Source organism: Amblyomma mixtum, chromosome 4, assembly GCF_055824585.1.
Source record: "Amblyomma mixtum isolate Tamu chromosome 4, ASM5582458v1, whole genome shotgun sequence".
Lineage (NCBI taxonomy): Eukaryota > Metazoa > Arthropoda > Arachnida > Ixodida > Ixodidae > Amblyomma > Amblyomma mixtum.
In genome coordinates, this window is record NC_143015.1 from 108,438,369 (window position 1) to 108,450,835 (window position 12,467).

The 12,467-nt window shown below is 46.9% G+C and overlaps 1 long non-coding RNA gene across 1 annotated transcript; it reads right to left on the reverse strand.

Annotated features, from left to right (window-relative positions):
- Positions 1 to 727: 727 nt before the first annotated feature.
- LOC149347783 (uncharacterized) lies at positions 728 to 11,684 on the reverse strand. The gene is made up of 4 exons (XR_016292209.1): positions 11,486 to 11,684; positions 8,910 to 8,956; positions 4,642 to 4,719; positions 728 to 998 (listed from the first exon to the last, which is right to left on the reverse strand). It is a non-coding gene; the product is annotated as an uncharacterized LOC149347783 (long non-coding RNA).
- Between the last annotated feature and the right edge of the window lie 783 nt (positions 11,685 to 12,467).

Genomic DNA, 12,467 nt, shown 5'->3' on the forward strand with positions numbered 1-12,467 from the left:
AAGTCACTGGTTTTGATCTCTGCCGCAGCCACTGTATTTAGTTGGAAATGAAACTCAAAAGGCGCCAGTGCGCTGTGAAATGTCAGCGTACGTTCATGTTTATGCACCCTAGGTGTCCCTGGGGGTCCAAGTGCCGCTGCGGTACACTAAATCTTCCGTGGTGAACACTAAAGACTGGATGCTTTCAAGCTTTCACTCCCCCATATCCAACGTGCCCACATCCACTCTTCCACTGCCAGCGAAAATGAGACTGTGCCCTTCCCAAACTCAATTTTAGTCTCTCTAGACTCAAACAATGAGACTCCACAGCATGCGCAGGAGCAAAGCTAGGTGGTAAGGAATTTCAGCGCTGTTCAACAGCACATTCCAAACCGCTGCCTCGTTGACTGCACCGCAGGCTTGTTTGTGCCCTATCTATCTAGCATCCATGGTGGCAAAAGCGCGCAGAATGGGACGAACGATGGCTTTCATGAAGGTAGTTTGGTGCTAAGAATACTAGAGAAAAATTATCTGGTGCTGGCACTGTGTGTGCTGCAGGCCCGGTATCACAGTATCCTCCATTTTTATTCGAAGTGGCATTAGTGAAGACTGCCGTTGTGCAGGAAAATGGGCAATTTCAGGCTATCATCAGCCTTCAGCACATCTAGTTAGTGTTCTCAGTAAAAATAGGCTACCATGGCTCCTTTTGGATGACGGGTTCCCGGCCGTCGTAATGTCAAAACATAGATTCAGTATGACACACCATTTAGCACGCCCTTTATTATGACATGCTCTATCGGCAGTATGCTCAACACTGCATTGCTGTAGACACCCCTGCGATTGTACATTGCGAAAGGCGGCTTTTAAATGAGAATATGAGGCACTCGTGCGTCTTCATCGGGTTTGTGGGGTTCTTCGAGATGGCAGGACTGCTGGCGGAAGTAACTTGCTCGCACTCTTCTGCACACTGTACACCGGCTGTCGCTGTTGCACGTGCTTCTCGGCTGCTGAAGTCTTTCCTGGACACGGCGTCGCCGTCGAGGGTGAAATGAGGTTATTAGAATGCGAAACACTAAAAAGAACATTGCTACAGCAAAAGATACGCATTCTCACAAATTTCCCGTAGAAGCACCTATACTCAACCTTATGTACATGCTTGGTCAGAAGTTTCCAGGCCACATGGTCTGCTTTTGAGCCACATGGCTGGGCATTTACGTCGTCCACGAAGATAAATATATCTATACGGAATAGGAGAACCATCATTCCCACCTTTCATAGCCTTGCTAGATTCATAGCGGTGTTAATGAGAAGCAAGAAATTTTAACACAAGCATTGTGAATTTCTTTTAACCTCTTCGGTAAATTTGTTAAATGTTTAGATATTATAGGCAAAGATGAAAAACTAGTTTAACAGAAAAGGTCTGCTTGTCATGAATATTTCTGTAGTAATGAATAAATGAATGCTTAAACTTTCTCGTACTGCACTCGACCTACATGTGTATACAGCCCGATTACACTGCATAAACAGTGCAAATAGAGTGCACGCTTACTACGACAGGCTGGTTGTTACTATTAACCAGGTTAATTCCACGCTAATTCTGGAGCGCGAACTGAAAGTGAGGTAAATGATAGAAAGCGAGGCCTAAGGTCGCTCTTCTGCATTGAAACACAAGCCCTGAAGAACTTATATGGACGTCAACGACTTAGTTTAATAGTATTTAACCTCACAAACAGAACATATTACACGAATGCAAATGAAGTGGCAAAGTCATGCAAATAGTTTTGATTTGACAACTGAGCTAAGATCCCCAAACTGTATATACATTTGGTCCTTGGCGTTACAAAGTTTATGAGCTGTTCCATTGCAAGGACAGCTAATTAACAGCTGTGAAATGCATGCGGTACACAGATGTATAGGTTGTTTGATTTCGCAGTTAAACCCCCGGAAAATCAAAGTAAATTAGTGTACAGGCTGAGGGACGTCATGTATGGAAATCTTTCGAAAAGTCGTTCATTATTAGTAATGATTTCAAATCATTTCTGCGAAGCACACTGTACGGTAATTACACAAGTAGGGTGTTGCTGTTAATGGGTGGGACTCTGAAAAGTGGTGCTCACGTAGTGCCAGTGACTTCAGCCACTCAGCTCAAGGATCGACACCAATAGGGCATCCGATGGTGTGCAGGACGCTTCTACACACAAATGTGTACCGTACATATGAAACAGTACCGCTCAACCACCCTTGCCCGCACAAGCGCAGTCCCCATATGGAATTGACTGTTGTCACTCCTATAAATGGGACACAGCTGTGTGTCTGCCCAAGTGGGCGCACCTGTGACCAATCAAGCCCTGCTAGATGGGCCTGCGCCTATCCTGTGCGCAGGTGCACTGCTCAGGAGCTGTCTGAACCACCGTGGTGCAGCCTGGCGTCCCCCTCATGCCCTATTCTACTTTTGCTTCCTTCAGAGAGGGCCCACCTGAATACTGCAACCTTTATAAGTATGTCCGATTACTGGTTTAAAGTTGGTGGTGATGATTCGATTTTTAATGCCAGCTAGTTAACAGCAACTGTGAAATGCACGCGGTACACAAATTTTTAGGTTGTTTAATTTGTATGGGCTTTTTTTTTGTTTTTACGAGGGTTTAGCATCCCAAAAAGGCTATGAGGGACGCTATCGTGGTGGGCTCCGGAAATTTATACAACTGTACAACTGTAGAAGAGGCTGCTGCGGCGGCTCAGTGGTTATGGCACGGGGCTGCTGATCCGAAAGACGCTGGTTCGATACCGACCACGGCGGTCGAATTTTGATGAAGGCGAAATTCTAGAGGCCCGTGTACTGTGCGATGTCAGTGCTCAAAGAATCCCAGGTGGTCGAATGTGTAGGTTGTTGGATTTGTGTAGGTTTGATTTGTATTTTTAGAGGTTGTTTTATCTGCGACAAGAGTGCCATAGCATCATTTCCCAAGCATTTCGTTGGTTTGGTTTATGGGGCTTTAAAGTCCCAAAGGGACTCAGGCTACAAGAGACGCCGTAGTGAAGGGCTCCGGAAATTTCGACCACCTGGAGTTCTTTATTGTGCACAGACATCGCACAGTACACGGGCCTCTAAAATTTCGCCTCTATCGAAATTCAACCGCCACGGTGGGGATCGAACCCGCGTCTTTTGGGTCAGCAGCCGAGCACCATAATCACTGAGCCACCGCGGCGCCCCTAGCATTTCATCCTAATTCGAGCACCAAGCCATGGCAGAACTTGAACCTTGAACATGGCAGACCTTGAACCTATTATATCACTGACGGGTGCCCAGTGGCACTGGAGATTGAACCCCGCATCCGCCCAATGCAAGGCTGAGGCTGAACTTTATTGAGCACAAGGGTAGGGGATTGAGGCAAGTTAGCTAGCGTGCTGCAAGCTATGGAGACCTTTGGCGATGCTGGCCCTTTCGATGGCCCTGGACTGAATGTTGGGGTCATCGCTGGACCTTAGCTTATCCCAAGTTCTTCAGAGGGATCAGGCAAAAGTTCAGAGGGAGGCTTTTGGACTTTGCAATCCTGATCATATGGTGGGTGTTATCTTTCTCACCACAGGCGGATACTCAAACAATATGGCCGCTGCTTGAATCTTCTACTTAAGTTAACAACATTAGATATCATCCTATCCTTTGCTAGCTGCAGCTCAGGTGCTTCAAGATTTGATGGCAGATGCCGTGGATAGCAACATCCTTTTCTTCCATTGTTATTTTAGTAATCACTAATAATACGAATAAATTACATATATCATGCTCATCAAATATTCGTGATGGCCTCCGATTTGAGTTTGTGGTGCATTCTTGATTAAAGATTTGGCGATGTTTCTTATTAAGGCGATGTGTTTTCTCTTGAAATTCTCATTAATTTGTGAAGCATATAATTCGAGTCCATTATGTATTTAGAAGTTTAGGAGTTTCGGAGTTCTCGAGTTCTGGAGTTTACTCCAGGTTTATGATGCATACAAACTAAGTTAAGGTTCTTTTTGGTGAGTGGTTTGGTGTTTCGTCCATATATTTCCCCCTTGGCCAAATTATTATAACAGCTGAGCCCGCGCGCTTTTCTCGGAGCAATCTTGCTCCTGAACGGCCTTGGTATATGCAGTGTTTAACGTCTCGAGTTCTGGGTTGGTTTCCATCATCTGAGGCTCCTCAACGTGTACTAACACCGTAAAGAAAGCGAGATCGAACCCGCGACCTTTTTTAGATCAGCAGCCGCCACCACGGAGGTTGGTCAAAGAATTGGCTGAAGCCACTCACTTGTCCAGAACTTATTAATGAACAAAATTTTCCGAAACGTCAGTGGAAACATTAAGCGTGGTGAACATTAATAAATTTCATTCCAAAGTTCTTGAAAAAGTAGTGCGACGTTCCTCTTAGATATTTGCACAGATGGAAGAGCACACCGTAAACAGAAATTAGTAAAGAGGGTGTAAGCTGTCCTCTACAGTGCACTTCCTTTTAGCGTACTCCCGTTTTACTCCCACATAGGCATATTCCTGTTCACGAACAAATGCTATGATGTACAACACTGAATGTGGCACATACGTGAAAGCATGCCCAGCTGTTAGTTAAGTGGCTGCTAACACAGTGTAGTAAACTGCAATGGTGCAATGCAAAAGTAGCTGCAAACTCACCTTAGCATTTCAGCGGAAGGCAACGCCAGGCACGACTTGCCGAGCCGAGGGTACCACGTCCAGGGGAAAGCGCCGACTCTGAAAACGTGTGAAAAGAGATTTGCAGGCTACATCGTACACAAGCTAATGTACTATACAGTGAATTTTCTTTTAACGCTTACAGATTCTTATTTTAAACAGTGTTAGCGATACTTCGGTGCGGTCTGTGCAGCTGGATTGTACAGCAACAAGGTGGACACAGAGGGTGACACAGCCCAATGATTAAATGATTAAGTAATTAATTAACTAATAACACTTTATTGTTTGATTAAACGGTAAGATTATATCGCGAAGGTGAGCACAGCTTTTTCATTTTCCTCGGAGGCTAATGGGGTTCAAAATGTCGAACATCGAAATTATGCATTTCAAATCTTGATGAGCTAGCCTTCTGCGTTGCATGTTTATAAAACGTCCGTACACATAGTACAGTCGCTGATATCACGTTAGCTGCTTTTACTTCACAAAATACGTAAACAATGTTTCTATTTGTTGCATTATATATTCAAGTCACATCATTATATAAATGTGGCTTTGTTGCATTATAAATTCAGATCACACTATTATATAAATGTGTGACGCGAGAAAGGCGACTCAATGAGCTTTCAGATACGTATTTTTGGCATATATCTCGAATGTCATTGCCAATAAAGAAAAAAATATTAGAAACTGGGCTCTTCTTCGATGCAGACGTCCTTCAATTTTGCAATATAATCGTGACGCACGTAGTGTCTGCCAGCTGTACAATGCACCTGCACAGGCCGCATCGATGTGTATCAGTTTAAAAGGAAGTCTTTGAACGTTAAAAAAATCACCCGGTATATACTGAGTGCTCATCATAAATGCCTGTTTCAAACAACTTTTTGTTTCAGGAAACGGTATATCTCAGTATTTAGTAATCATGTACCATAATTACCCCCTTTTAATGCCTTTTTTCCATAACAACGGTCTCGAAATTTCATGGGGCTTACAATCGGATACTAAAAGTCATGCAGCGGTTCAACTCTGCCGAACCCAGTTTCAAGTAGCGAAAGCTACATAATCAAGCGGTCTGCCGGACGGTCAGAAGTGGCTTGCCGCAGTGTTCGAAGATGCCGTTCACTACACCTACTCTCCTCAGCACGCTTTCCTTGTTCCATAGTCTGTCATGCCCACAGCTGTGGCTATATACGCCCCATACCACACGGCTTTCTTACTACGTCTGTAGACAACTTACACAGTGAAAATTAAATGTCAAAGTTCAAGGTCAGAGGTCGGGGTCAAAGTTGAAGGTCGAAGGTGATCCACTAAGTGGACTTCACATGGTAAAGTATATATGCATTGCAGCACTAGCCACGACTTATATCAAAGTCGTCTCATGGTCATTCGGAGACTCACGACGAAATTCACCCCAGCTGTAGTAGTGTAGCTCTCGCTACAAAACCGTAAGTACGCTTCGAAAAGCTCAGCGTCACTGCCATCGCAAGATGGCGGCTAAACCTATTTGCGTTTGCATGGTTGGAATTAAAATGTTATGCCCTGCTACGTATATATGTAGACTTTTAGCGCAGCGCGTACATATACCGCTCACCGCGTAGCGTGCGTCCTCAGTGTCCACGCGCAGATCGCCTTGAAGTCGACAGATGGTGCCACGTGCTGGCCAGCTAGGCGCACGCCTGCTGTGTTGAAAAACCAATCTGCGCGTGCGCACTGGCTGTGCGCGCTAAGCGGTTCAGGCTGTGCTAAAAGTGAACAATAAATTGCTTTTATGCGAAGCATACTACTTTAGCTACCACTTCAGCCCTTCACCGTGGTTATGCGCCTCCAAATCACGTGATACATGACGTCACACCACGTGATACATGACGTCACACCACGTGACACGATGACGTCACGACAGTGCAGAAACGGGGGCCCACCTCGCGCCGTCGCTGTGGTTGTGCGCCTCCAAATCACGTGATACATGACGTCACACCACGTGACACGATGACATCACGACAGTGGAGAAACGGGGGCCCACCTCGTGCCGTCGCTGTGGTTGTGCGCCTCCAAATTACGCGACACGATGATGCTTCGCATTCTCCAGGCTTAACCAAGTTAACCCTTTCGGCCCTGGATTTTTTATTTCAGTCGTAGATTTTTTTGCTCTGTGTTTTTACAATCCCTAAGGCCCCATAACCATGCAGTAAAAATTTAAAGCTTGTGGTGCAGGTATTAACTGATTTAGCGGTATGGTGTCAAAATCGTACATCAGGGCTCAATGGGTGTAAAATGCGAAAGAGACCATTTTGGCAATCGCAACCGACAAGAAAGAAATGAACGCAAAAATTTTTATTTTGCTGTGTGGAGACCTCTAAAGAAGTTTTTTTAATTGGTAAGGGGTAGATGGATCTTGCAGTTGCCACAAAAGACGCCGCTCGCTCCTGTTTACCCTGAGTTTTGTATCAGCTCCTCATTTTTTTTTTTTTTTGCTGACAGGCTTGTGTTCCAGCTTGTGTACGTCACATCAACAATACAGACGTTAAAAACTTGCCTAGCCTTCCTGGAAGGTGACTGGGGACACGATCAAGGCTTTCCTCGAATCTGTAACGCCCTCCTCTATCGAGCTTTTTGAAGCGCTTCCATCAGGCCCAGCGCGGAGCTCTGCACATCTAAGTTCTATCTAAGTTCTAAGCTTGCGAAAACATAATGCATCTGGTTTGCACCTGTTTTCAAACCAGCTGTTTGCTATAGAAGAATTGATAAAGTGGAAGATAATCTCGCCCTGTCTGTCTCTTCAGCGAATGCTTTTCTCTACAGGTGACAATAAATTACTTCTCATCCATAAGCTTATGAGTTGGGGATACCTCTCGGCCGGGGAAAAAGCAGAAGCTGTTTATGAGCACTCCAAATACGCTTTCTCAAGAAAACATAGCGAAACACTCTGCATTGATCCTAGCGTCGAGGGTGCGCCACAAGTGCTGCACGAGCGGTGGTGCGCGAGTTGCAGTGTGAATACCCCGGTCGCTTCTTGCAGCTCAGAGTCGATGCTCACAGGAGGAGAGCGGTAAAAAATAGAATAAAAGCGCTAGGTCAGGTGTGCATTTATTCTCGCTATTCCTTTGGTCCGGTTGCTGTCCTCTGACATCCGCAGGGTTCTTTCCAGGCTCGATCCGAATATTCACCCTGTATGATAGCGAAAATTTCTTTCTTCCAATTTATCAAAAAGATAATTTTATTCGTTCATCCATTTTCTGCGATGAACATTCATGTCAGCATTCCAAAAAGGCCATTGATATAAGTGCATCCGCAAAAATGCAAACAGATTCTCTTCTACAAAGATCACCTATCATCACTCAATGGCCACCGCTCGCAACCGTTGAGCCCTGATGGTGTGAAAATCGTACATGTCAAAAATGTGTTCAAACACAGCGTCTACGCATTCAATAATATTTACGACGGGTGTGTGAGCTTGGACAGGCGTTTCACACAACATATAAAAATCTGAGCGCAGAAGAACGAATGGTTAGTGAGATACAAATCCACAAATTTGCTACACCTCGGCTTCTTCACTACATGCCTCCCATGCTGCTGCTTCTTCCTCCTTAGACCGCACAGCTCAATTGAAGGGCGTGGACAGCGATGCCGATAGCAACAGGGATCCCCAAGGAACTACTCTATTAAAATTTAGTAGCATTTTCTTCTGTTACTGAGGCGTGAACGGAATATTTGTGTTGTGGTGTCAATTGACACTGCCAGGGCCGAAAAGGTTAAGCCTCAGCCATTTTTTTCGTTTTCGCAAGTATGAGTATCAGATGCACGTTAGAACAGGCTAATTACGGTATTTTGAAACGAGAAAAAAAAAGGCATCGCAGTGCAAAAACGCGCTTTGACCAATGTGGTCACGTATGACGTGATGCGCAGCCTTCTTTGCGTTCACGGTGCAGATGTGTTTATAAGAATAATACTGAGCCCTGCGCCACAGCGCTGTGCCCACAATCTGCAGGGCGACACCGAGGACGACAAGTCATCGGCAGGGCGCACCTATTCGCTCAAGCAATCGTAACGGTTGCTTTGCGACGGAAAGCGCCATGGCCGCTTGAGGTGGCGGGACAGAATCTCGGGCACGACGGCTGCATTTTTTATAGCGGCTAAATACAAAAAGACCGCACGCTGCGAGTGCACGTTAAAGAAGAAAAGTGCGTTGAAATTCTTCCGGAGACTGCGGGATGATAAAGCAATATGGATCTCGGGCTACGGACCCTTTCACGTACCTGTGGAGAGGAAGATCGGATGGATGTCAGGAGACAGGAGCAGTCAGCTGCGGTGGAAGAGAGATGATTCTCAGTAAGAATCAAGACATATACAAGTCAATCCGTACTTTAATATTCCGGCGCTAAATTAAAACAATTATGGGAGCTCACTCATTTAATATTCCGGTGCTATATTAAAATAATCATTATCGGAGTTCGCTTTTTACAGCAGTTCGCCTTTACCGACGCCCTTAGTTTACCTTTTATTTATTTATTTAGGCACTCATATAGACACAGCATCAGGCGTATTTTGTTTAAAGGCAAACAGCGTTCTGCCGTTGTACGCGGCGGATTTAAAACTGCCGAATGTCAATCCGTCCTTTTATTCTTCCCTTCTACATAACGAAAGTTGAACTCCGTATGGGATTAGTCCAGTCGTACAAGCGGATTCGGCCGGTTTACGCCTACTACTACATTGGTAGTCAGCCACGCGCCACGCCATGAGCTGCTAAGTTCCTCAGCAGCTCACGCCTGCTCTGTGTAGCGGTTATCTTAAAGCCTCTGCCGTATTCATCGCTAATGTAACTGCAACCCTTGGTGCTTGCTGTAACAAGGCACCACTGGGCAAAAAAAATGCAATGCAGCCTGGAAAACTGCACTCAGTGAACGCTGGTTTAGCTGCGCCTCCAGTGGTGCTGAGCTTTCCTCGTACAGAGAGTTGCTTTTCTCCCTAATCCGCCTTTTTCGCAAGAAGTGGTGTCCTCTGGGGAGTGGCTAAAATTTGTTGGCTACTTATTGAAGGCAAACACGCGGGAGACGCTGGCACGATCTGCTTCTATGAGGTGGCCGCTACACCTGCAAAGTGTGTGTGCGTGTGTGCGTGTGCGTGTGTGTGTTGACAGCTGCCGCCATCTGTCGCATTCGCCTGACATTAACACGAACTGCGCATGCGCAGTAGGAGCTGCGCTTTTCGACCAATGGAACTGGAGAAGAAGAGGCGCGCATGCGCGGAGCGGCCGTGTGGAAATGACGGACTATGGTGTTGCGTGGATGCTTCGCGATGCTCAGAATATTACTGAAGAGACCGAATGCATATACTAACGCTATTACTCTCGCTGAGGAGTTGGAAAATCCTCGTCGCGCCTTCCACAGAGCGCCTTCGGTCAGTGCTTCCACATCAAATGCGCCGACAGCTTCTCTGCGAAGGCGAATTCACACTGTTATTAGAAAAGAATGCGCAACAGTATAGGTCGAACCAACTTGACTGATTGATTACTTTACTGATGCCGCCAATTGCATGTCGACGACAAACTTGTGCTCCTATATACAAAGCGTTTCAGGAAAGCCCATCAATTATTAAAAAACAATTTAGTAGAGCTTTGGTGTGGCATAGTTAACCTAGTATAGATAGGAGTAAAAAGAGTAAACCGCACTCTAGCGCACTCTTTTTTAGGGGAAGGGTATGCAGCCCACGTCCTGAAATAGGTTTCTATCTGTATAATCAAACGACCATATACATGGTGTTTTTTTAGAAGGTCCAAAATTTTTAAAGAAAGGTAAATTCCTTTAGATTTATTTTAACCCTGGGGCTATACTGAGGGCTACGGCGGACACCAGGTGGTGGTTATGGCGGTGGTTATGCGCCTCCAAATCACGTGATGCTTGACGTCACACCACGTGACGCGATGACGTCACGACAGTGGAGAAACGGGGGCCCACCTCGCGCCGTCGCTGTGGTTGTGCGCCTCCAAATCACGTGATATATGACGTGACACCACGTGACTTAATGACGTCACGAAAGTGCAGAAACGGGGGCCCACCTCGCGCCGTCGCTGTGGTTGTGCGCCTCCAAATTACGCGACACGATGATGCTTCGCATTCTCCAGGCTTAACCAAGTTAAGCCTCAGCCCTTTTTTTCACTGAGTGCTTCAGGTGTCCAGTTATGCGCACTTCCTTCCCTCAAAATCAAGAGAAAGCTGGTTTTCAAGGGAAGGACACGGCGCAGTAACAATTATTCATTTTACTAGTTTGGTTTGGTTTATGAGCGTTTAATGTCCCAAAGCGAAATCGAAAAACACACCACGTGACAGCATCGCTCCCATGCGCGCTCTCAAATAAGTCTATCTTAGAAGCGCTGTCCTTGACGGGCGTTGGAGTTTGCCGCGGGAGATGCGGCAGCAACTGCTGACGCGTTGTGTTTCGAAGGTGAACCCGCGTAACGCGTTGCTGTCAGACCGCAGCGGAAGCTGCGGTCATAAATGTGCATCGCGTGTCTACGGGAGGTGGAACAAAAATCTCCTTCCCCTAAAAAGGCTCTTCAGTCTTCCAAGAGATGGAAAGCTAGCCATTCAGTATCAACTAGGCTGGCTGGAAATATACTGGGCAGGCTAGGCCAAGCGACTGTCTCCCTACGGTACTGTCAATTTCGCTCGTGCTGAACGCCCCGTCTATTTAAAAGCCTTGATTTCCTTCAGCTGGGACCCCGTGCAACGAGCAAACGGGCCGGTACCAGCCGTATGTGTTCAACGCATGTTATGAGTTAACGTTATCTCTATTACAGTGATCGTTAGTGTCACAGTCATCATTATTTTCCTACCTTTCCACACATAGCACTAGACGCGAACGAAGAGAAAGCCGCCCCATGAGCATGGCACAGTCTTCTTCTCTGGAGGCTGACGATGCGTAGAAGTGCCTCCATTGTAGTTTGAAGACGCCCGCTGCCCGGTCCAACCACCGGAGCCGCTCCCCGAATGTACTCAAGGTGGTCGAACAAGAATTGGTACAGCGGGCCGGTGGAGCGGCTAGGCATCACCTGCACGGTACCACAGAAGGAGAAAAAGACACCGCAGTCACCAAATAGGGCGGGGGGGGGGGAGCTATTTTGCCAACGCCGATTCGATACTTATGTGCGTATTTCGTGACTGTAAAGCAGCGGTACAAATCCTTGACTGCGTGGCGCGATATAGTTCCTGTCATTCCCCCTTTGCGAGAGAGGAAGGACACCACGCTATGTTTAAATAGATCACAAGACGCTGTGGGCTGCGCGGTGTTGTGACTTGGGCATCCCACCGCTGCCACCACTGCTGTGACATGGAGCGTCACAGCCCGCTGCGTCTGTTGAGCAGAGCTGAGCGAAGAACGGTCGATGCGACGGTGAGTGAACGGACGTTTATGTACAGTATGCACAATGCTTTTTACATCATATATACAATGGCCGAGAGCACAATGGGCTAGGACGAGGCCCTGCGGAGAGCGTCTCTCTGGTACAATGGCGCGTCTGCTGCCCGTGTGCTGCTGCGTCTCAGCGCGGGTCTGTTCTTATAGCCGACGGTGACCGTTGCGTTCCTCTGCTCCAATAAGGTCACTCCACAGGCCACCGTTCGGATTGGTTCGAGCTAGTGAGGAGGAGGTGAAAGGGTCTGCGCCGGCGAGCCAGGATGACTCGTTGCAAGCCGTGCCAAGGCGGCGAGTCCGGCCTTGCTTTACGCGACGACGGGCGCACGGCTCTGGTTCCCAGACAGGCCAGCGGAGTGAGGGTTCAGGCACAACAGCTACAAACTTGCGGACGGATAAACAAG